The sequence below is a fragment of the Lycorma delicatula genome, chromosome 4 (assembly GCF_047948215.1).
Source record: "Lycorma delicatula isolate Av1 chromosome 4, ASM4794821v1, whole genome shotgun sequence".
In the NCBI taxonomy this organism is placed as follows: Eukaryota; Metazoa; Arthropoda; class Insecta; order Hemiptera; family Fulgoridae; genus Lycorma; species Lycorma delicatula.
In genome coordinates, this window is record NC_134458.1 from 191,541,848 (window position 1) to 191,565,222 (window position 23,375).

The 23,375-nt window shown below is 32.7% G+C and overlaps 1 long non-coding RNA gene across 1 annotated transcript; it reads right to left on the bottom strand.

Moving 5' to 3' along the window:
• LOC142323002 (uncharacterized) lies at positions 1–22,312 on the bottom strand. Its single transcript, XR_012755993.1, has 4 exons — positions 22,228–22,312; positions 16,568–16,715; positions 8,298–8,419; positions 1–420 (listed from the first exon to the last, which is right to left on the bottom strand). It is a non-coding gene; the product is annotated as an uncharacterized LOC142323002 (long non-coding RNA).
• Between the last annotated feature and the right edge of the window lie 1,063 nt (positions 22,313–23,375).

Here is a 23,375-nt window from a genome sequence, read left to right on the forward strand (position 1 = left end):
TAATTTTTAACATTTTTATTGGAACTATCTTTAACTATACAAAGCAGACTGATTTATCTAGACTTCAACATTTTTTTCTAATTCCTTTATTGCAGTAAAAAAGTCTTCAGAAGACTATTTTTTTTATTTTTTATATAATTTACATGGATTTCTGAGGTCTTTGAAACAACAAGTTTAAAAGAATCAATCATTTCTTTCATTAACACATCTAAAAGTTTAGTACCTATTTTAATTAATTTTTTTTCTTTACTGCTGTTCTGCTGTTTAGTTTTCTTCTCCAATAAATATATCTCATGAGCAGCCGATGCATGGGCTCTAACATCAAATAAAGGTTCAGGATTGCAAATAAAACAGCTCCCAATTATCTTTACCATACTTTTCTTGTAAAACCTTTCTATTTAAGGTTTTCTTTACACAACTCTGTAAAAAAAAAACAAAATGGTGAACATTAATGTTAAAATCTAAAATAATTTCCATGTGAACTACCAAAATCTCTAAAACATCAAAAATTGAACGAGTGTTAATATCAACCGTCCTGTTCTCATCTTTAAACTTTAATTACTAAAAAAAAAAAAAAATAACTTTTTATTACTTTTTCAAACATGTCAAATTATTTCATTTTCTACTTCAAACTCTTTAACATGTAAGTTGCTAAACAGCAGTTATTAATACATGTGCTGCTATCCATTAGGCTAAAATTTAACTTTTTTTTTTCATATTCTGCTGTTTATTACTTTTTTTAAAAGTATTTACATCATCTGACCATAAAACATTTAAAACAGAATAAAACATTAGTCAATAAAAATAATGCAAATATAATCAGCACAATAAGTTTGGTCCTAGTTTGATCAAAAATCTTAACTAGAATTCTATACAGAAGAATTGAGAAGAGAGTGGAAGAAGTGTTAGGAGAAGACCAATTTGGTTTCAGGAAAAGTATAGGGACACAGGAAGCAATTTTAGGCCTCAGAATAATAGTAGAAGGAAGATTAAAGAAAAACAAACCAACATACTTGGCGTTTATAGACCTAGAAAAGGCATTCGATAACGTAGACTGGAATAAAATGTTCAGCATTTTAAAAAAATTAGGGTTCAAATACAGAGATAGAAGAACAATTGCTAACATTTAAAGGAACCAAACAGCAATAGTAACAATTGAAGAACATAAGAAAGAAGCCGTAATAAGAAAGGGAGTCCGACAAGGATGTTCCCTATCTCCGTTACTTTTTAATCTTTACATGGAACTAGCAGTTAATGATGTTAAAGAACAATTTAGATTCAGAGTTACAGTACAAGGTGAAAAGATAAAGATGCTACGATTTGCTGATGGTATAGTAATTCTAGCCAAGTGTAAAAAGGATTTAGAAGAAACAATGAACGGCATAGATGAAGTCCTACGCAAGAACTATCGCATGAAAATAAACAAGAACAAAACAAAAGTAAAGAAATGTAGTAGAAATAGCAAAGATGGACCACTGAATGTGAAAATAGGAGGAGAAAAGATTATGGAGGTAGAAGAATTTTGTTATTTGGGAAGTAGAATTACTAAAGACGGACGAAGCAGGAGGGACATAAAATGCCGAATAGCACAAGCGAAACGAGCCTTCAGTAAGAAATGTAATTTGTTTACATCAAAAATTAATTTAAATGTCAGGAAAAGATTTTTGAAAGTATATGTTTGGAGTGTCGCTTTATATGGAAGTGAAACTTGGACGATCGGAGTATCTTAGAAGAAAAGATTAGAAGCTTTTGAAATGCGGTGCTATAGGAGAATGTTAAAAATCAGATGGGTGGATAAAGTGACAAATGAAGAGGTATTGCGGCAAATAGATGAAGTAAGAAGCGTTTGGAAAAATATAGTTAAAAGAAGAGACAGACTTATAGGCCACATACTAAGGCATCCTGGAATAGTCGCTTTAATGTTGGAAGGCAAGGTAGAAGGGAAAAATTGTGCAGGCAGGCAACGTTTGGAATATGTAAAACAAATTGTTAGGGATGTAGGATATAGAGGGTATACTGAAATGAAACGACTAGCACTAGATAGGGAATCTTGGAGAGCTGCATCAAACCAGTCAAATGACTGAAGACAAAAAAAAAATCTTAAGTGATACTTATTTTCATTGGTTCCAGAGTTATAGCCAAATAAAATCTTAATGAAATATTTGCATCTTACAAGAAGATTAATAATTATTAACCTCAGATTGTAAAAAAATTTTACTTTTTTTTTTATTGTTATTGAATTATTTATCATAAAAGTTATAAGCAAAAATAAAATTTTTATGTACTTTCATTCAAAAAAAATATGTATGTGTAATTAAATACGCGTACAAGGAAATTATTTAGTGTCGACATCAGATTTTTATTTTTAATAATGAGTGCAAAATTAATAATATAATCGAACAAAATAGCCTTAAAAAATAATGTAGTTTTTTAATTCGTTACAACCTACCAGAAATTCCTCTTTGCTTTTATTAAATAATGCTATTCAAATAAAAAAGCTAGTTATAAAAACAGTAATTTTTTGCCATTAAGTAATATTAACGATGTGCACTCTCTGCAAACATGGACACATATTTAAACACATTCAGTTGAATAAAACTCACATTGCAGCTAAGTAACAGGGTGTACAAGAGTTCTTAAAAGCACACACATACAGCAATGCATTACCTAATATTAAGAATGTATTCTTTTTTTAATAATATTTAGAATGTACAGAATTCAGGGCTGGGGAGAGATATGCAGGCATTTACTAACAAGATGGCAAAACACAGACCACAAGCAGCCATGTTCAATTTTTTGAAATGCTGTAAGCAATTCACATCAAGTAACTAATGTAAAGCTGAAACATCAACAATTTCATTGCGGGGAACCAACTTTAATTCAGACTACTATCCATTGAAAGTCAAGTTAATTTTCATCCCACAAAACAATAGAAAAAGAAGCCCAAGCTTTACACTAAAACAACTTGAACCTTAACAATCACAATGTTCAGCAACTATTGGCCAAATTTCAAAAAATAGTTAATTCAAATATAAGAAAAAAATGTATCTTTTATATTGTATTAAATATATCTTTTGTTTGATAAACGTGTTAGAAAACATCAATCGTGGGATGAAAAATGTAAAAAAAACAAAAGAACAGAGGAAGAAAGCTTGGGAAAATGGTACAATAAGAAGACTGAAGGGAATTGAGTGGAATTCGTGAAAGAGTGGAACCTATTATCAAAAATGTAAAAGGAATTTTGACAGAAGAGAATTAGAAAGAATTGAAAACGCATTCTTAAATAACAAAACAAGACCTTTTTACCAAACTTTTAAAAAAGTAATCCAAGGACACCTAGTCCCAAGTCTAAATCTTAAGGATAAACATGGAAATTTGATTCTCAATAACAGGGATAACTGCAAAAGATTGGCAGAATATTTTCAAAATTCTTGTATTGTGAACCCCCCCCCCTCCAATAGAAAGACTAGAATGTTCAAAAACTCACGAATAGAGAAGACTCCCCTTCAAACCCACATAATGAAGAAGATATATATTAAAATTAATCCAAAAACTAAAAAGTTATAAAGCAGTCTAGGAAGAGCAAATAATGGGGGAATTCCTTTAACTAGCTAATAATAAATATTTTATGAAAATAATGAAAACCATAATGAAAAATCATTATGGTTTCCCAACCATAATGGAAAATAGCATTAATCCACCCATATATTTAAAAAAGGAGACAAAACTGAAATGAACTTCAGAAGAATTTCACTTGCTCTCGGTCCCTTACAAAATTTTATCATTATCACCTTTGAGAAGGATCAAACCATATGTGGAGAAATTTCTAGGAGAATACGAAAGGGGATTTAGGAAATGTAGATCAGATCTTTTCTTTAAATCTATCCTGAGGCACAGGATTATTAACAGTAAAAATAGAACTGTAACATTCAAACTTCAAAAAAAGATGGAATGTATGATCGATGAGTAGGAATAGTTTGGAGAATGTTAAAGTTAATTAAGGACTCTAACAAAAAAAGTCCCAAATGTTAAATTCTTGGGGAATTATCAGAGCCATTGGAAAGTGTGACAGGAGTTAGACAAGCAGATGGAATTTCACCACTTAAATGTCCTCAAGAAAGCTAACTGAGAATGAGGAAAGAGTTAACAGAAAGGTACAAAAAATCTAACTTGGATAAAAAAAAAAAAATAGGAAGATAGAAGTAGTCTGTTTGCAAATGATATTCCATTTTTGTAGTAAGAACAAGAGACCTTAATAGAGCTGCTAAAAATAGTTGCTGAGAAACATGGTCCAAATATATCCTTTGTAAAACAGCAATGAGACTGTATTTTATGCAATACAATGCCATTCTCTGAACAGCAATGAACATATTTAAAGGATTAGAAATATGAATAAGAGAATACTAAGAATAATTCTAGGACCCAGAATACCAAAGGAATGCAGGAAGGCTAACTAAAATGATCTTCAACCACTTCTATAAGAACAAAAAAATACCAGTGGACTGAAACAATTAAGAATATTGAAAAAAAAACAATTCTGGACTGAGAAAGAAGGTATAGAGAGAACAGTCAAAAAATTTCAAGGTTTTCCAAACAACATATGAGGAGTAGTGAGTTACTCAGAGGAGAAAAGGGAAGCAGCAAGTTAGAATGAAGAACTATTGGAAGGATTGCAAGATGGAAATAAGAATAAGAATAAATTCTAAATAAGGATTGTTATATGTAGTCCATAAATGGTCTAAAAAAGAGAGAATATTGTAATATCAATTAATAAGAATAAATAATACACATATTCTCAGCTGGAATACACATTTAGTCAGTGAACAAATAAATCTGACGTGGACACCACGATTTCCTTGTACGCCTACTAAATTACATTACAATTTTTTTTTAAGTACATAAAATCTTATTTCATTAATTACTTATAGATAAATATTTATACAATTATTAATTCAACAATCTTACCTGAAATATTAGGATGGAGTGAAAGTCCCTTTATTATTCTTTAAATATATCTAAGTTTTATATCCACCTAATACGAGGGTTATTTTTTTTTCAAGGTCTGATCGGTCACAAAATTAAAATCACAGTGAAAAAAAAAACTTTCTAAAACCCTCGTCATAGAACTGTGATTTCAACCTTGTTTCTACCCTAGTCTGCAGCTCGATGTGTGTGCCAAAATGTTGTCCTCCTAGCCAGCGTTTCATGTGAGCAAAGAGGTGAAAATCGGATGGAGCCAAGTCCGGGCTGTATGGTGGGTGATCAAACACTTCCCAACGAAAACACTGCAGGATCTTCCTGCAGCGTTGTGGTTGACACTCGCTTCCTTCCCTGACCGCCTGCGTCATGAACATCTGTACGTCCTGCTTTAAAGTTCCTGCACCATTGTCGCACTTTGCTGTCACTCATTGAAGTTTCACCGTACACATTACTTATTCGTCGATGAATTTCAGCTGCATTACACCCCTCAGCCTGAAGAAAGCGAATTACCGCACGCACTTCACACTTGGCGGGAGATTTTGTTGTAGACACGTTTACGTGCTAGCTGCGTGTTCAGAACTAAACAAAGTGATGCGGCGTGATTGAAGATCATACTGGAGACACTGCGCAATACATATGCACAAAGGTTCATCCGATTTTTGCGCAGGTTTTTATTTTGCGACCGATCAGACCTTGAAAAAAAATAACCCTCGTACTATCTTTTTTAAATTGTGATTAACCATCAACAAAAACGAATAATCAGATGTTTCATCAAATCTGATGTGGACACCACATAACCTAATTGTACGGCCATTAAATTACATACAAATTTTTAAATTAAAGTACATAAAATTTTATTTCATTAATAACTTATTGAATTATTTGTTATAGGCAGAGGTTAATAGTTATTAATAAATTAATATATATACATTTTAAAAAAAAGGGGGAATGAAGTCTGATTCGAACCGATGTGCCTTCCCTTTATAAGAGCCAAAGATTTCATCAATTAAAATTAAATTTTCTATAACTCTGGAACCAATAAAAATAAGTACCACTTATGATATATCATTTAAAAGCTCTCACTGAGAGCTTATTACTGCACAAAGTCCGAAATCCATATTTTTTTGATTTTTGGCTTTTTTTGGTCGCTTTTGGTTCAGTTGACTGCAATCAAAAGGGGAGGTGCACATATTACAAGGGTTCTAAATCAAAAATTTCATCATACTATGGCTAATCATTTTTGAGTTATGCGAAATACATACATATGTACAGACGTCATGCCAAAAATAGTCAAAATGGATTCAGGGATGGTTGAAATCTGAAAACCAAATTTTTCACCTACACAATACTTCCTTCACTTTGTAAAAAGAAGTAAAAAATTTGATTAGTTATTAGAAAATAGTAAAATGTTAAAGAATAAGGCGTGTAATTTTGTAGTGAATAGTTTGTGTTTAACATTTATTATCTATTACTTTACTTCCCAAGAACACCACAATGTAATTATTTAGTAAAAGAAACTGAACCAAACAAAATTTTAATAGACCTGGAGAAAACATTAAAAAGAGAATTGCAGCTGCCAATGGGAACATCTATATTTTGTTGAAAGAAGTAAAAAACATTTATCTTTTAGCACAAGAAAAAAAGGGATGGATAACTTAATACTGCAGCGCAAGTCTTGTCGTTTCTTTTTACTCCAACTCCTTCCCATTAAAATAAAAATTAGGATTTAATAACTTTGAATAGGCTTAACAAAAATTCTTTCAAAATATAGCATGAATTTGGTGTCATCTTATATTTATACTCTTAGTTTAAGTAACTTATTAGTGTAATATTACTTTAATACTTATTTAGATGTTTCAATAAATAATGTGTAACAATAAATAATGTTTCAATAAAACAATGAAAAAGTTCTTTTATGTAATTACAGGTGATTGTGGAATTGAATATTCAATGCATTACATCTGGATGACTAGATCTTCTAATAACATTACTGTATACTTCCATTATTTCTACAAATTCTCAATTCTGTTAGTGAAACCCAACATTCAGTTTTGATTTCTGCAACTGTATACTCCAGTTATTATTAACTGTATGAAATTTCACATATTATCGCCGTAAAGGAAATGAATTTGAACTGTAAATTTCCAAACCGCCAAAAATCTGCTAATTCAACGCAATAAATTTTGATCTACTTTTCAATCAAGTTAAAATTGTAAGAAAGTTGACATATGAACTCGTACAGACCCACTGACAGTCTCTTTTGGTCTTAAAAATATTATACAAGGAAGAAACAAATTTAAACAGTAATTTTGCTATTCTACACAGCAAGCAGTGTTCTGAGCTGGATAGTGGAGCGGGAAGTTAATGTTCGGTATGTTACAGCAGGAAAACCAGCTTCGTTAGCTCTTCCGCTCTGTTCTGTCGTCAGTACACCAATGAGTGAGTAAGAGATTCTGTTGTCTATCGCACAACGTATAATCATAAAATTTTTAACTAATAAAGGCATTAAACCCGTGAAAATTTTAACTCGTTTAAATATACAGTTTGGGGACATTATACTGTCCTAGAACCAAGTGTATACACGGGCCCGACAATTTAAGGGTGAGCGAGATAGTGTAGAAAACAAGTCACGATCAACGCCCAAGGTCAAGTTTTACGAATGTTTTTGTGTAATTCAAGAACTTATCGAAGGTGACCGTCAATTCAGCGTTGAAGAAATCACTTCAGAAGTGGGTATCGGCTATGGGAGTGCTCAAAACATTATCACTGATCATCTTGGCTTTAGAAAAAAAATTAGTGCTCGATGGGTTCCAAGGTCGTCGACTGAAAATCCAAAACAGGTCAGGTTGGAAACATTTAAGACTTCTGAACAGATTTCAGCAAAAAGAAGACAATTTTTTGAGGCGCATCATCACATGTGATGAGACATGGATCTACTATAACAATCTGGAGTCATGGTACTAATAAAATAAAATGCACTGGAAAACCCTCGACCACCCTCCCAAGTCCAGATTTATCCCCATGTGACTATTTTTATTTGCGCCCATGAAAGAATTGCTTGGTGGGGAATGATTCGAAAACAATCAAGACATCGGAGGAGCATGTATGCAATCGGTTAACAACTTGTCAAGCTTCCAAAACATTGGCAAAAGTGTGTAAATCATGCAGGAGACTATATAGAGAAATGATGACGGTATGAATTGTATATATTATTAAACAATAAGTTTATAAAAAAAAATTACATTTTATATTTGATTCACACTAATAATACACAATACAATAGAAAAAATACAATACAAAACATTTCACGTACTTACTTTACAAACTATGACTCCTAAGGCTGAATGCATATATCATGATTCACCATAAAAAGTAGCTGGTCCTACATTCTTAGCACAAGCTGTATATTTTAGCGGCACATCTTTCAACTTTTCTGGATCTGTAAAATTTAAAAACAATTTATTTGTTTTACTCAAAACAAATTTTATGACACACTTTACGTAAATAAACAGTCACCAACAAGCAACAAAACATGGTTCATGCTGGATGGGGCTCTCCAGCTCATTACAGATTACAAGTTCGAGATCACCTAAATGAAGCATATCCAAACAGATGGATTACTCGATGAGGCCCTGTAGCATGGCCTACAAGGTCTCCCGCTCTTAATCCTCTTGATGTTTTCTTATGGGAGCCTACAACACTCCTTGGATAGAAGAACTGTGCGCAATAATTCTAAATTGGATTGGGCATCTTTGCAAGGGTCCAGCAGTCGAACGAAAAAACACCTGGGTGATTTTATTTTGAATGAGGGTCGCTATTCTTAACAGCTACTGTAGTAACTGTTAACATAAAGACAAGTAATGTGAATTATTTTTTAATATTAATATCATTTATTATAATATTTTCATTATTAAATTACTATAATTTTTAATAAGATTATTCCAGTTGAGATCATAGCGGGTTACTTAATTTTATACAGGAGTATTTTTTAATATTAATATCATTTATTATAATATTTTCATTATTAAATTACTATAATTTTTAATAAGATTATTCCAGTTGAGATCATAGTGGGTTACTTAATTTTATACAGGAGTAAATGAAAACTGGTTTTTAATCTAGTAACTCGCTTAGAAATTTTGCTATAACTTTGTTATTTATGAACGAATTTCAATAGATAAGGCATCATTCACCTGGAAAAGCCAGGCGATACTGCAAGGTATCAGATAGATTATATCATGGTTAAGCAAAGATTTAGAAATCAACTCGTTGACTGCAAAACTTACCCTGGAGCAGACATTGATAGCGACCATAATTTGGTGATAATGAAATGTAGATTGGGGTTTAAAAACCTGAGGAAAACGTGTCATATGAATCGGTGGAATTTAGAGAAGCTTGAGGAAGAGGAGGTAAAGAAGATTTTTGAGGAGGACATCGCAAGAGGTCTGAGTAAAAAAGATAAGGTAGAAAATGTAGAAGAATCCCATTCTTCTTCTATGTTAAAAAGGAAATTCTTAAATCAGCAGAAGCGAATTTAGGCGGAATAAAGAGAACTGGTAAAAAACCTTGGGTTTCAGACGATGTATTGCAGCTGATGGATGAACGTAGAAAATATAAGAATGCTAATGATGAAGAAAGTAAAAGGAACTATCGGCAATTAAGAAATGCAATAAACAGGAAGTGCAAACTGGCGAAAGAAGAGTGGATTAAAGAAAAGTGTTTAAAAGTGGAAAGAGAAATGAACATTGGTAAAATAAACGGAGCATACAGGAAAGTTAAGGAAAATTTTGGGGTACATAATCTAATAATGTGTTAAACAAAATTAATAACCAATATATAATACGAAAGGTAAAGTCGATAGATGGGTAGAATATATTGAAGAGTTATACGGAGGAAATGAATTAGAAAATGGTGTTATAGAGGAAGTTGAGGAGGATGAAATGGGAGAAACAATACTGAGATCTGAATTTAAAAGAGCATTAAAAGATTTAAATGGCAGAAAAGCTCCTGGAATAGACGGAATACCTGTAGAATTACTGCGCAGTGCAGGTGAGGAAGCGATTGATAGATTATACAAACTGGTGTGTAATATTTATGAAAAAGGGGAATTTCCGTCAGACTTCAAAAAAAGTGTTATAGTAATGATACCAAAGAAAGCAGGGGCAGATAAATGTGAAGAAAACAGAACAATTAGTTTAACTAGTCATGCATCAAAAATCTTAACTAGAATTCTATACAGAAGAATTGAGAGGAGAGTGGAGGAAGTGTTAGGAGAAGACCAATTTGGTTTCAGGAAAAGTATAGGGACAAGGGAAGCAATTTAAGGCCTCAGATTAATAGTAGAAGGAAGATTAAAGAAAAACAAACCAACATACTTGGCGTTTATAGACCTAGAAAAGGCATTCGATAACGTAGACTGGAATAAAATGTTCAGCATTTTAAAAAAATTAGGGTTCAAATACAGAGATAGAAGAACAATTGCTAACATGTACAGGAACCAAACAGCAACAGTAATAATTGAAGAACATAAGAAAGAAGCCGTAATAAGAAAGGGAATCCGACAAGGATGTTCCCTATCTCCGTTACTTTTTAATCTTTACATGGAACTAGCAGTTAATGATGTTAAAGAACAATTTAGATTCGAAGTAACAGTACAAGGTGAAAAGATAAAGATGCTACGATTTGCTGATGATATAGTAATTCTAGCCGAGAGAAAAAAGGATTTAGAAGAAACAATGAACGGCATAGATGAAGTCCTACGCAAGAATTATCGCATGAAAATAAACAAGAACAAAACAAAAGTAATGAAATGTAGTAGAAATAACAAAGATGGACCACTGAATGTGAAAATAGGAGGAGAAAAGATTATGGTGGTAGAAGAATTTTGTTATTTGGGAAGTAGAATTACTAAAGATGGACGAAGCAGGAGCGATATAAAATGCCGTATAGCACAAGCGAAACGAGCCTTCAGTAAGAAATATAATTTGTTTACATCAAAAATTAATTTAGACGTAAGGAAAAGATTTTTGAAAGTATATGTTTGGAGCGTCGCTTTATATGGAAGTGAAACTTGGACGATCGGAATATCTGAGAAGAAAAGATTAGACGCTTTTGAAATGTGGTGCTATAGGAGAATGTTAAAAATAAATGGGTGGATAAAGTGACAAATGAAGAGGTATTGCGGCAAATAGATGAAGAAAGAAGCATTTGGAAAAATATAGTTAAAAGAAGAGACAGACTTATAGGCCACATACTAAGGCATCCTGGAATAGTCCCTTTAATATTGGAAGGACAGGTAGAAGGAAAAAATTGTGTAGGCAGGCCACGTTTGGAATATGTAAAACAAATTGTTAGGGATGTAGGATGTAGAGGGTATACTGAAATGAAACGACTAGCACTAGAAAGGGAATCTTGGAGAGCTGCATCAAACCAGTCAAATGACTGAAGACAAAAAAAAGGCATCATTTTCTTTGTCATAAATGCTTAACATATTTTTTGATAACATAACATTTAAATAAACTACCGCTTACAAAGATAGTAACAATAAAAGTTTACCTGTCTACCACTCTGAAATCGACAGAGAGATCAAGTTCAATATTCTTATACAAGCAAACCACTGGTTATCCAAGTACTGTACGAAATTTCAGCTCGATACAGTTCCTGAGAAATAACTTTAAGTTAAAAGTAAAAATGGTGGCTAGCTGGTAAACTAAGCGTTTCCAGACTTATGTTGATAAAATTTTCATCTTTATTACAATGTGGGCATCCATTCCCTGAATTCTTAAAAAGGTTTTTATAAACACTATATACCAGAATGTATCGACGAAGTATCAACACTGATTTAGCGTCAATCTATGATGCAGCCTTCTTCACAATTAGCTGTTTGGACTCTTCATACTATTTGGCTGCTTATATGCTGAGGTCTACTTACTTTCATTTTCTTTTAGAAGAATTGCCACGGTAATTAACAACACGGTTTGGAACCTGTTTTTCTAGCGCTGAGATGCAAAGTATAGTTCCATCACGATGGCATGCCTCCCCGCTTTTCTTGAGCCATTTCCCTGAGAAATTAATTGGTTGTGGAGATCCACATTCCTGGCACCAAGATCGCCTGATCTTACACCTTTTTTTGTCTGGAGATGGATGAAAAATATTGTACGCAAAATAAAAAGGCATTCTTGTGGCAAATTAATTGTCTGCACTATGGATGCAGCTAAGCAACATAAGGACAGCCGTGAACAACTAAAAGAGTAACAAAAGCAGTACCAGAAGCATACCAAGAAATAGGTTTATAATGGTAGGCTCATTTTTGAACACTTATTTATAAACAGGTATCTATAACACACTGTACTCTCTTTTTAGCCTCTGGAACCGACATAAGGTATTACTTCAGAGGATATGTATGAATGTAAATTAAGTGTAGTCTTGTACTGTCTCAGGTTGACTGTTCCTGAGAAATGTGGTTAGTTGAAACCTAACCGCCAAACAACACCAGTATCCATGATCTAGTAAGACTGTCCTAGTGTTCTGTTTCTAAATAAAATACAAATTTTCTCTAACTTTTCTTTGTTTTATTCAAACTTATCTAATACAATTTTGTTCAGAATTAAATTCTCTACTAGTTCTGTTTAAAAGTTTTACATGTTTATTATCCATTTAACAAATTTACTGTATGTCTGTTCTGTTCCATGTTGAGCCGTCCGGTGCTGTGATCGACTGGGTGCTTGCGCTAACCGGAAGGCGAGGCTCATACTAATATTCTACACTAAGAGTCCCACCCAATGCGGTCGCATTTTTTATTTTGTCGGGATGGACAATTAGTGTTAGTTATATTCTACGTAAGGATCCCGCCGCACAGTGAGGTCATGTTTTCATTTCAGTCTAAGGGGACTCATAGTTACTTGATAATGTTCAAGTTCAATTACGACTAAAGTATCATACATTCTTAAGTTACATTAAACTATTAATTTAATTAAAATGTCAAGGGTGACAAGAAATTAAATATAATGATTCAAGAAGAAGATACAGTCTCATCAAAAATACGGCTCACACTAGCTCTAAATTCTACCATATCTTTTTATGGTCCTCCGGGCCGGATAGTTAAGCAGACGGATCTAACATATCTTTTTATGGTCGCTGGATCAAATGGATCGAGGTGTCGCTGGTTATAGGGACAGGATTATAGAGTAGCAGAATTCACAAGGTAGCAGGATTCATAAGGACAGATCAAGTGTATTTATAATTTTATTTAAGCAATGCTAAATAGCATTATTTAATCTTTCATACAAACTGTAAATGTTTCGGACAATGTATATTCAGGAGTACGAGGGGCATTAGTATAAAATGCGTAAAATTCAATATGTTTTTTGAATAACTTGCAACACTCAGGAGTGCACAGTTGCTTGCAACTGCGCACTCACAGTTGCAAGCAAGTTCAATATCAGCAGATGACGTCATATCGAGTATACATTAGAAAAACAAATTTATCAACAAGCCAACCCCGAACATAATCAACACACATTCTTATCAACTTAACTTCTGATCATCAAAAACAATCTAATAATATATTTTATAGTAATTTGGTAATTATAAATTTATTTTATTTATTTAATTACTTTATCAATTTATTTATTAATTTTTTTTTTTTTTTTTGAGGTTTTTAGGGGCATCGACTACTTTGGTCATTAGCCCCATCCCACTTCAAAAAAAAAAAAAGGGTTCAATATTTCACATTTTCATGTGTCAAAAAAATGATCAAAATTTTACTTTTTCTTATAACTTCTGATCCAATAAAATTACTTTCTAGGCTTTCCTTTCGGCCATCCTTTTTTACGTTTCTCCATTCTTCTGACAGCCTCAACCTCTGATGACAGCGTATCTGAGGCCTCAGACATGGCATCGTCTTCCTCTATTTCGGATGCCAGTGACGTTCTTCGGCTGACGTCAGTTGATGAAACTTTCGCCGGCGCTGTTAGCATCTTTGCTAAAGAATCTAAAGTAATGTGCGATGATGTCTCCGCGGCGGGTGAGCCGGACTATCTCTACTGCAGTACTGGGTCCGGCTGAAATAGATGCTTTCACTGAAGCTGATCTTTGCGCTATTGGAGGCTCTATTGGTACAGGTTTTATTTCATCTGCGACTGGTGCTTTTCCTATAATAACTTGCACCTCCATTTCCGCGGATTCAGGTTTTCTTGTCACAATTTCTTTAGATTTGTGACTACACGACTGAGCGATCTGTTTCTCTTTGTCAGATAAATCAAGATTTTTAATTCTTACACAAGTCTGTGACTTTATAATCGCAGATTTAGCTGGATTTTTAAACGGCGCTGGTGTGTCTCTCATGTCAACGGCGTCAGTCCGGGGATGAGCCTTCTCATCTTTACTTTGTTTTCTCTGATGAGTCGACTCAATATTTGAATCAATGATTCTTTCAATCATCGTCGCAAGACTTGGAGCCATCGTGTTAAGAAACTGCTCCACATTAATTTTAGATGTGGAAGGGGCAGCCGCTGCTTCAGCATAAGAAGTCAATGGTCGTGGTGTACGCCCATTAACAATCTTCCTCGCTTCAGGATAGCTTACCTTCTGAAGCGTTTTAACTTCCTGAATTGCTGTTTCTAATTTATACGTAGGGCAGTTTCTTGAACGACAATTGTGATGCCCTTTACAGTTAACGCAGGTTGGAGGGTCTTTACATGGGTCACCCTCATGTGTTTTCTCTCCACATATACATATTTCCTGCGCTTCACATCTTGCTGCTGTGTGTCCGAATCGTTGACACTTAAAACACCTCATCGGCTGCGGGATAAAAGCTCGTACATCAAGCCGATGGATGCCAGCTCGTACCTTTTCAGGAAGATTCGGCCTATTAAATGTCAAAACATGCGAGGCTGAAGGAAGAATCTCACCATTTCTTCTCATAGTAAGTCTGCGACACTGAGTCACTCCCTGACTCGACATTTCTTGTACAATTTCTTCTTCTGTACAATTAAGAAGATTGCGACAAACAACAACTCCTCTGGATGAGTTCAGTGTGTTATGCGGTTGGACAGAAACCGCAAATTCACCGATCTTCTTCAACGCCAAAACTTTCTGGCTTTGCATGTCGTTGATGGTTTCGACATGCAATCCATTAAAAGTTTTACGAATTTCCTTGACAGGACCACCAGCACAATTTGTAACTTCTCTTGCGATAAGGAATGGACTAACTTTTTGAAAGTTTCCATTCTCCCTTGTAATAATTAAAAATCTTGGCTTAGGTGTGCTATAGCCAAATAGACTTTTCTTTAATTCTTTACTGATTCTATCAGCATCTTTCTTTATCCTATCAGATTCTTTACTTTTTTTCCTCTTCGCTTGCGGCGAATCGGAGGTTTCTAAACGAGGGTGTTTACGTGCACCCTCTGCCAGGTTTGATTGTTCAATATTCATGAACAGTGGATCCCTTCTGTAGCAAGGCTAGCCGCCGGGGTACACCCCCACTCCAGGGCTACTAACCTTGGAGGTCCGATCCGGTGGAACCGGCATATGTCCTGGCAGAGAGCGGATGCGCAGTCTCTGCATCGACTCCAGGCTCCTACTCACCGAAGTTTTCAGAGCTCCCATGCACCGACATACATGGGCACCATTGCTACATGCTTGCCATCGCAGGGTGCATGTGGACAACGGAAGGGTCTCCGTTACACCTGCAATAACATTGACCCTGGCCGTCACACCGCCAGCTCTAAGAGTGGTATGAATCCATTTCCAAAATCGTATGTTATTCCATTTCCTGCAGGTAGCCAAAAATCCAGTCCGTTTAGTGACCTGCAGTTGGAACCAGGTCAAACTTAACAAAGCATAACCGAGGAATTTACTCGGAACCCCGTTAGCCAGCTATATGTAATGTACGAAAGTACAGCTGTTGCCGCCCTGGACGTGGAACATAGATGTTGTGTTCTGGACGTGGGGATTATCTACCTCAGGGCTAAATTTATTTAATATTATCTCTATCAATAACGCAGTTTAAATCAAAATGGAATTTAAAGATTTCATTGAGAAACAAGGTATTATGAAAAACTGCATAGCAAAATTAAAAATATTCATTAATAATTTTAATTCCGAATCAGACGACTATGATCTGTTTACTATTAGAATATGAAAAAACATCTTTTGAACTTCAATCTGAAATATAATTCCATAAAGATGCAACAGATAAAAGATTTAGAGGATTGTACATATATATGATATTTTTGATAAACTTAAATTAAAATATAAAAAACTAGAAAATCTTTTCAAAATTTCACACACAATTGAGTCAAACAAAATAATTGACAAACCCATTCAAATTACATTAAAACCTATTGAAATTGAGCCCTTTCACGGTGATGTAAGAGTATGGCATAAATTTTTTTCATCTTTTTTTAATAGTTTAGTCCAAATAACCACAAGGAATTCTTTGATGTTGAAAGATTTTACTAACTTACAAATTTCTTAAGAGGTAATGCTTTAGATGTAATAAAAGTACTTTAGATCATAAATAAACATCTAATAATAAATACCATTTACTGACAATTCTATTATTATGTACCTAAATTTTACTAACCTGGAAATTTTTTCTCTCTCTATGTTTGTTCATTCTGGGAGACAAATATCTGCAGTGAGTTTCCTGGAAGCCGAACTAGCATACTGTTATTTTTAGTTAGACTCATTGATGTGTTCAGTCGAAGAATATTCTGGTCTACTCATCTCAACTAGAAAGATTAATTACAATATAAAATCATTTTCACCATAAAATCCACATAAATTATAAAAATAAAGTTATTAATTAGAAACTATTTTCTAGTTCTAGGTTATAAACAGAGCTATACATAGATGACATTAAGTAATTATACTTAATAAAAAATATTTTAAGACAAAGAATTTCCAGTCTCCTAAATTTCTAAATAATTTTTCACATTTATATCCTAATAAACATAGCAATCTTGCACAGCTCAATCTAGCTCAAGTTTACAAATTCAAACTGATACCAAAACTGAGATTCAGGTAAAAAAAAAAAGAAAAGAGAACGAACTGTAAAAGAAAACATAAAAACAAACCGCAGAATTAGTCACATTGCAAAAAAACTACTGAAACAAACTGACCTTTTCGTTACAAATACATAAACCTGGAGGGAGAGAACTATTTCAATAATTTGGGCTGTATGGTACAGTGAATGCTGAAAAAACTGGACTAACAGGGTTTCAAAAGAATTTGGAAATAAATGATTGATAGTCCAGGTTTTATTAAGGAAACCAATTACTGAAAAGGCAGTAACAATTTTGTTCTCAAAAAATCCTTTTTTTTTGTAAAAAAAGAAAATCTTTTAAACAAAGTAGTTTTATTAAAAGGGTTTTAATAAGCGCATCTTAAAAACAGCAACTGCAATTATTATTTTTAACAGATGGTAACTTTAAAAATTTTGGGAACGCTAGAAATTTTTTTATTCTCAACATGAGTGGTGGGCGGAAAAGTTTGAGAATCAATGATCTAAAGCGATATGTTTTGTTTGATATGTTTGTTTGTTTTGTAAACAAAAGTAATGAAATGTAGTAGAAATAACAAAGATGGACCACTGAATGTGAAAATAGAAGGAGAAAAGATTATGGAGGTAAAAGAATTTTGTTATTTGGGAAGTAGAATTACTAAAGATGGACAAAGCAGAAGCGATATAAAATGCTGAATAGCACAAGCTAAACGAGCCTTCAGTAAGAAATATAATTTGTTTACATCAAAAATTAATTTAAATGTCAGGAAAAGATTTTTGAAAGTGTATGTTTGGAGTGTCGCTTTATATGGAAGTGAAAGTTGGACGATCGGAGTATCTGAGTAGAAAAGATTAGAAGCTTTTGAAATGCGGTGCTATAGGAGAATGTTAAAAATCAGATGGGTGGATAAAGTGACAAATGAAGAGGTATTGCGGCAAATAGATGAAGAAAGAAGCATTTGGAAAAATATAGTTAAAAGAAGAGAGACTTATAGGCCACATACTAAGGCATCCTGGAATAGTCACTTTAATATTGGAAGGACAGGTAGCAGGGAAAAATTGTGTAGGCAGGCCACGTTTGGAGTATGTAAAACCAATTGTTGGGGATGTAGGATGTAGAGGGTATACTGAAATGAAACGACTAGCACTAGATAGGGAATCTTGGAGCTGCATCAAACCAGTCAAATGACTGAAGACAAAAAAAAAAAACGATTTGTTAAATTATTATTGTAATCAAAAATATTGCAGTATTTTGTTACAAAAACTTTTAGTTATTCTTAAACATGTTTTAGTGGGGGTCATTTATTTCTTTAAAATTATTTTCTAATATACAGAGTTTCTAAAATGGTGGGCTGACTATACTTTTTTGTATTCTACTTGTAGAACTAAACAAAAACTACCCTTAGGAAAAATGGCAATTTCTCATTCGTTCTTCCCCTATCCACCAATTTGTTATTTTTATATAAAAAAAATATATCTCAAGTTCGGATAGATGAATCACATTAATATTTGGTAAGCGTCTTGGTAATGAAATTTAAAATTAGCAAAAAAATCGGGACTTAAATACATTTGCAAATAACAAAATATCGGCTATGTTTATTTTTCAATTTGTCATATCTCCGTAAATATTAGTTTTATCAAAATTTATGTTATTTGTTAAAATATTAAGACTTTTATTTTGAACAAAATGACATTTTATTTTTTTAAATCGGTTAATAAATGGCAAAGTTATGGCAGAAAATTGATGTAATTATGTGAATGTTTTCATGTCATCCAGTTTACATTCACAATTCGATGAAATATTAATTGTTTTTTTTATTGTTAATTCTAGTATGAAATTAAGTAATAATTTTCTCACAATAAGATTTAACAAACTGTTAACAACAAATGTGTTAAACAAAGATGGTACACCAATATATAATACGAAAGGTAAAGTTGATAGATGGGTGGAATATATTGAAGAGTTATACGGAGGAAATGAATTAGAAAATGGTGTTATAGAGGAGGAAGAGGAAGTTGAGGAGGATGAAACGGGAGGAACAATACTGAGATCTGAATTTAAGAGAGCATTAAAAGATTTAAATGGCAGAAAGGCTTCTGGAATAGACGGAATACCTGTAGAATTACTGCGCAGTGCAGGTGAGGAAGCGATTGATAGATTATACAAACTGGTGTGTAATATTTATGAAAAAGGGGAATTTCCGTCAGACTTCAAAAAAAGTGTTATAGTCATGATACCAAAGAAAGCAGGGGCAGATAAATGTGAAGAATACAGAACAATTAGTTTAACTAGTCATGCATCAAAACTCTTAACTACAATTCTATACAGAAGAATTGAGAGGAGAGTGGAAGAAGTGTTAGGAGAAGACCAATTTGGTTTCAGGAAAAGTATAGGGACAAGAGAAGCAATTTTAGGCCTCAGATTAATAGTAGAAGGAAGATTAATGAAAAACAAACCAACATATTTGGCGTTTATAGACCTATAAAAGGCATTCGATAACGTAGACTGGAATAAAATGTTCAGCATTTTAAAAAAATTAGGGTTCAAATACAGAGATAGAAGAACAATTGCTAACATGTACAGGAACCAAACAGCAACAGTAATAATTGAAGAACATAAGAAAGAAGCTGTAATAAGAAAGGGAGTCCGACAAGGTTGTTCCCTATCTCCGTTACTTTTTAATCTTTACATGGAACTAGCAGTTAATGATGTTAAAGTACAATTTAGATTCGGAGTAACAGTACAAGGTGAAAAGATAAAGATGCTACGATTTGCTGATGATATAGTAATTCTAGCCGAGAGTAAAAAGGATTTAGAAGAAACAATGAACGGCATAGATGAAGTCCTACGCAAGAATTATCGCATGAAAATAAACAAGAACAAAACAAAAGTAATGAAATGTAGTAGAAATAACAAAGATGGACCACTGAATGTGAAAATAGGAGGAGAAAAGATTATAGAGGTAGAAGAATTTTGTTATTTGGGAAGTAGAATTACTAAAGATGGACGAAGCAGGAGCGATATAAAATGCCGAATAGCACAAACGAAACGAGCCTTCAGTAAGAAATATAATTTGTTTACATCAAAAATTAATTTAAATCTCAGGAAAAGATTTTTGAAAGTATATGTCTGGAGTGTCGCTTTATATGGAAGTGAAACTTGGACAATCGGAATATCTGAGAAGAAAAGATTAGAAGCTTTTGGAAATTGGTGCTATAGGAGAATGTTAAAAATCAGATGGGTGGATAAAGTGACAAATGAAAAGGTATTGCGGCAAATAGATGAAGAAGGAAGCATTTGGAAAAATATAGTTAAAAGAAGAGACAGACTTATAGGCCACATACTAAGGCATCCTGGAATAGTCGGTTTAATATTGGAAGGACAGGTAGAAGGAAAAAATTGTGTAGGCAGGCCACGTTTGGAATATGTAAAACAAATTGTTAGGGATGTAGGATGTAGAGGGTATACTGAAATGCAACGACTAGCACTAGGTAGGGAATCTTGGAGAGCTGCATCAAACCAGTCAGATGACTGAAGACAAAAAAAAAAAAAAGACCAATAGTTTTTTAGTTAAATTTTTTTCCATAAACCCTTACAATCACAAAAATTGGTATGCACACCGTAACAAAAATGGCCGGCACAGGTAAACTGCTTAAATAAAAAAATATAAATAGTTTTAAGGTCCTAAAACATGTAGAAAACAACCTGGTAAGTTTAAATTGTTTTCTGAATTGGTCAAGCAACCCCAGTTTATGGTTTTTTGAAACACTTCAAATAGATTGACCCGATGGTGCTATCTTGCAGTAGCCGATAGAACTTTTTCAACTATAATACTATTTATAGGCACTTCAGTTTTTTCATGTGCACAACTTTTTGATCTCTGTTCTAAAAATTCATGAAATTAAAAAATAGTAGATTTACATAAAAAAATTATGACACCAAAATAGCTAATTTACCCCTAATTAAGCATCTACACAGACAGCTATTTTAATTAGCCCTTCAAATAAATATTTTATTTTAACTGAATTTCAACAAGATAAATTAAAAAACTTACTTATTATGAAATGAATACAATTGTAATTAATTTTTGTAATATCTTCATAAAAACACTGAACATGAAGTTAAATGTGTTTTTTTTTTAAGTTACAAATATAAATCTTTTGCAAGAAAAATGTCTTACCAGCAGTTAAAAAATAAAAATCAGAGTGAATATCTGTCCAAATGGCGCCAGCAGTTAAAAAATAAAAATCAGAGTGAATATCTGTCCACAGCTTTAAAAAAATTTGATGAGTTACTCCAAATCCCAAGTCAGGTAACTTCAGTAACTACAGCTTGGTTAGTAGATTTCACATTTTTTAAAAATGTACTTTTGGATAGATCAAATAAAACTATTAATGTCACAAAATGTTGTCAAGTGATATATCACATGAAATCCCATTCCAAGGGCTTTAAAATGACACCAAAGAACTCACTAGCTCTTATAAGAGCTGAGAAAATGATTTTTTTGTAATTACCTGAACCTTGCTTTTTGCAATTTTTTACAGGGTTCTACACAAAAACCTAAAATAAAAAAATATTCTTTTTATCACTTTAGACATGATCAATCCTGAGAATTTTGTTACATTTGTGATGGTCAAGTAGAAGCATGTTGATTTGACATGGCCTGACCCAGATATGATAGAAGAATTTTATTACAACCATTGACAAAACAGAGTTCATTTAGAAAAGAGGCAGGTTTTGGAAAACTTAAATGAAAGTTTGGATTTTAAAGAGAGAACACATCAAATAGCTTTTTAAATATTTTTATGTTATCTGCAAGTAGAAATTGTACCTTAGAGAGAAAAATGTATTATTAAGTTTAGTTATTGTAGTTAAAAGGTTAAGTATTGGTTTAAAAAATTTAATCAGTCCAAATAAAATTTTTGTTTTAGATGTTGACTACTCAAATATAAATCTTTAACTTGTATTCTGGTACCATTCATCCATACACATTTGATCCACCCTACTATAAATTAAAACACAAACACAAGTTAACCATGATGGAATACAACTGGATTTTATAAAAGGGAAAAGTGTGCGATAGCTATTTCAAAAATATACACTAACAGACGTTTAATAAAAACAGAGGCATTTGAGATATCTCATGCACAAATAAAGTTAAAAATTAGTCAAGTATTAGTAATTATTATCAAAATTAATCAATAAGTTGGATAATTAAAAGGTTTAAAAAACAACTTACCAAAATGAAAACTACAACACAACAATACAGAAACATGATGCAAATAATTCGTTTTACTCTTGAAAAACATGCGTGCCAACTGAAAGTAATGAAATGGGGTTTTTCTTATTAAACAATTCTCAATTTCGTTCACTAGAAATATTTTGTTTGTTATTACAAAATTAATTTTAACTTCCTTAGCCAATCAAGTAAAACGATAAAAATAATGACTTATTCAATATTAAACGTTCTATGACAATAAAATAAGTTAATAATGTCTGATTTTTAATTAAAATTGAATAAGATATCTTAATTATAAAATATTATTATTAAAATTATGTTTCCCCTATAAATGTTTAAAAAATAACAAGAAAGTGCAATTATAGTATCTCTATGCTGTATTATCTCATGTGTAACCTGAAAAAAAAAACCGAAGACTAAATATGAATGTTGACTGCTATTTTAAATTTAGTTCGATTTACATTATAGTAACATCTATTAATCTCTTATTAAATCTTAACTGGTAAAGATAGCAAGCGCGACAATGTGTGTTTGTAAAACGGCAACGTCGCAATTCAATCAGGGATCATGAACGGGGCAAATTTGAAAAACTTTTTTTTATATTTTCATGCCATGATGTTCTCTGTTTATTTATGAGTACTTAATACTCATTTGCTTAAATGTTAAAAATTAATATTATTACAAGCTTCATTTTTTAATTATTAGCGGAAAAAATTTTTAACGATCTTTCAGTAAAATGGGTACATTGGGTAAAAATAAATCATTTGTTGGTTACTTTGTATAAAACGAATCTCATTATTCGTGTACGAGAATGCAGCTTTGTTTTTATAGTTAATTAGGCCTGTAGGATATGTTACTGTCATTTGTATGTAAACAGAAATATAATTTACAAAGGTGATTTTGTCGTGAGTGACGTTTTAGTTAGTTTTGTAATTTGTGAAGTGATTGTTCTGATAGAATTCCTAAGGTATAAAATTACCATATCAAACAAAGTTTTGTGGTAATAAACATACAAATTCTGTTTCTATGCCTACAACAATGTGGCAAAAGCCAGCACTTCTAAAAAACTTTTTTTACCAAGTAAAGGAAAACTCAGATACAGTTAATTGCATATTTTATATAAATTTAGTTAGTGACATAATCCAAAA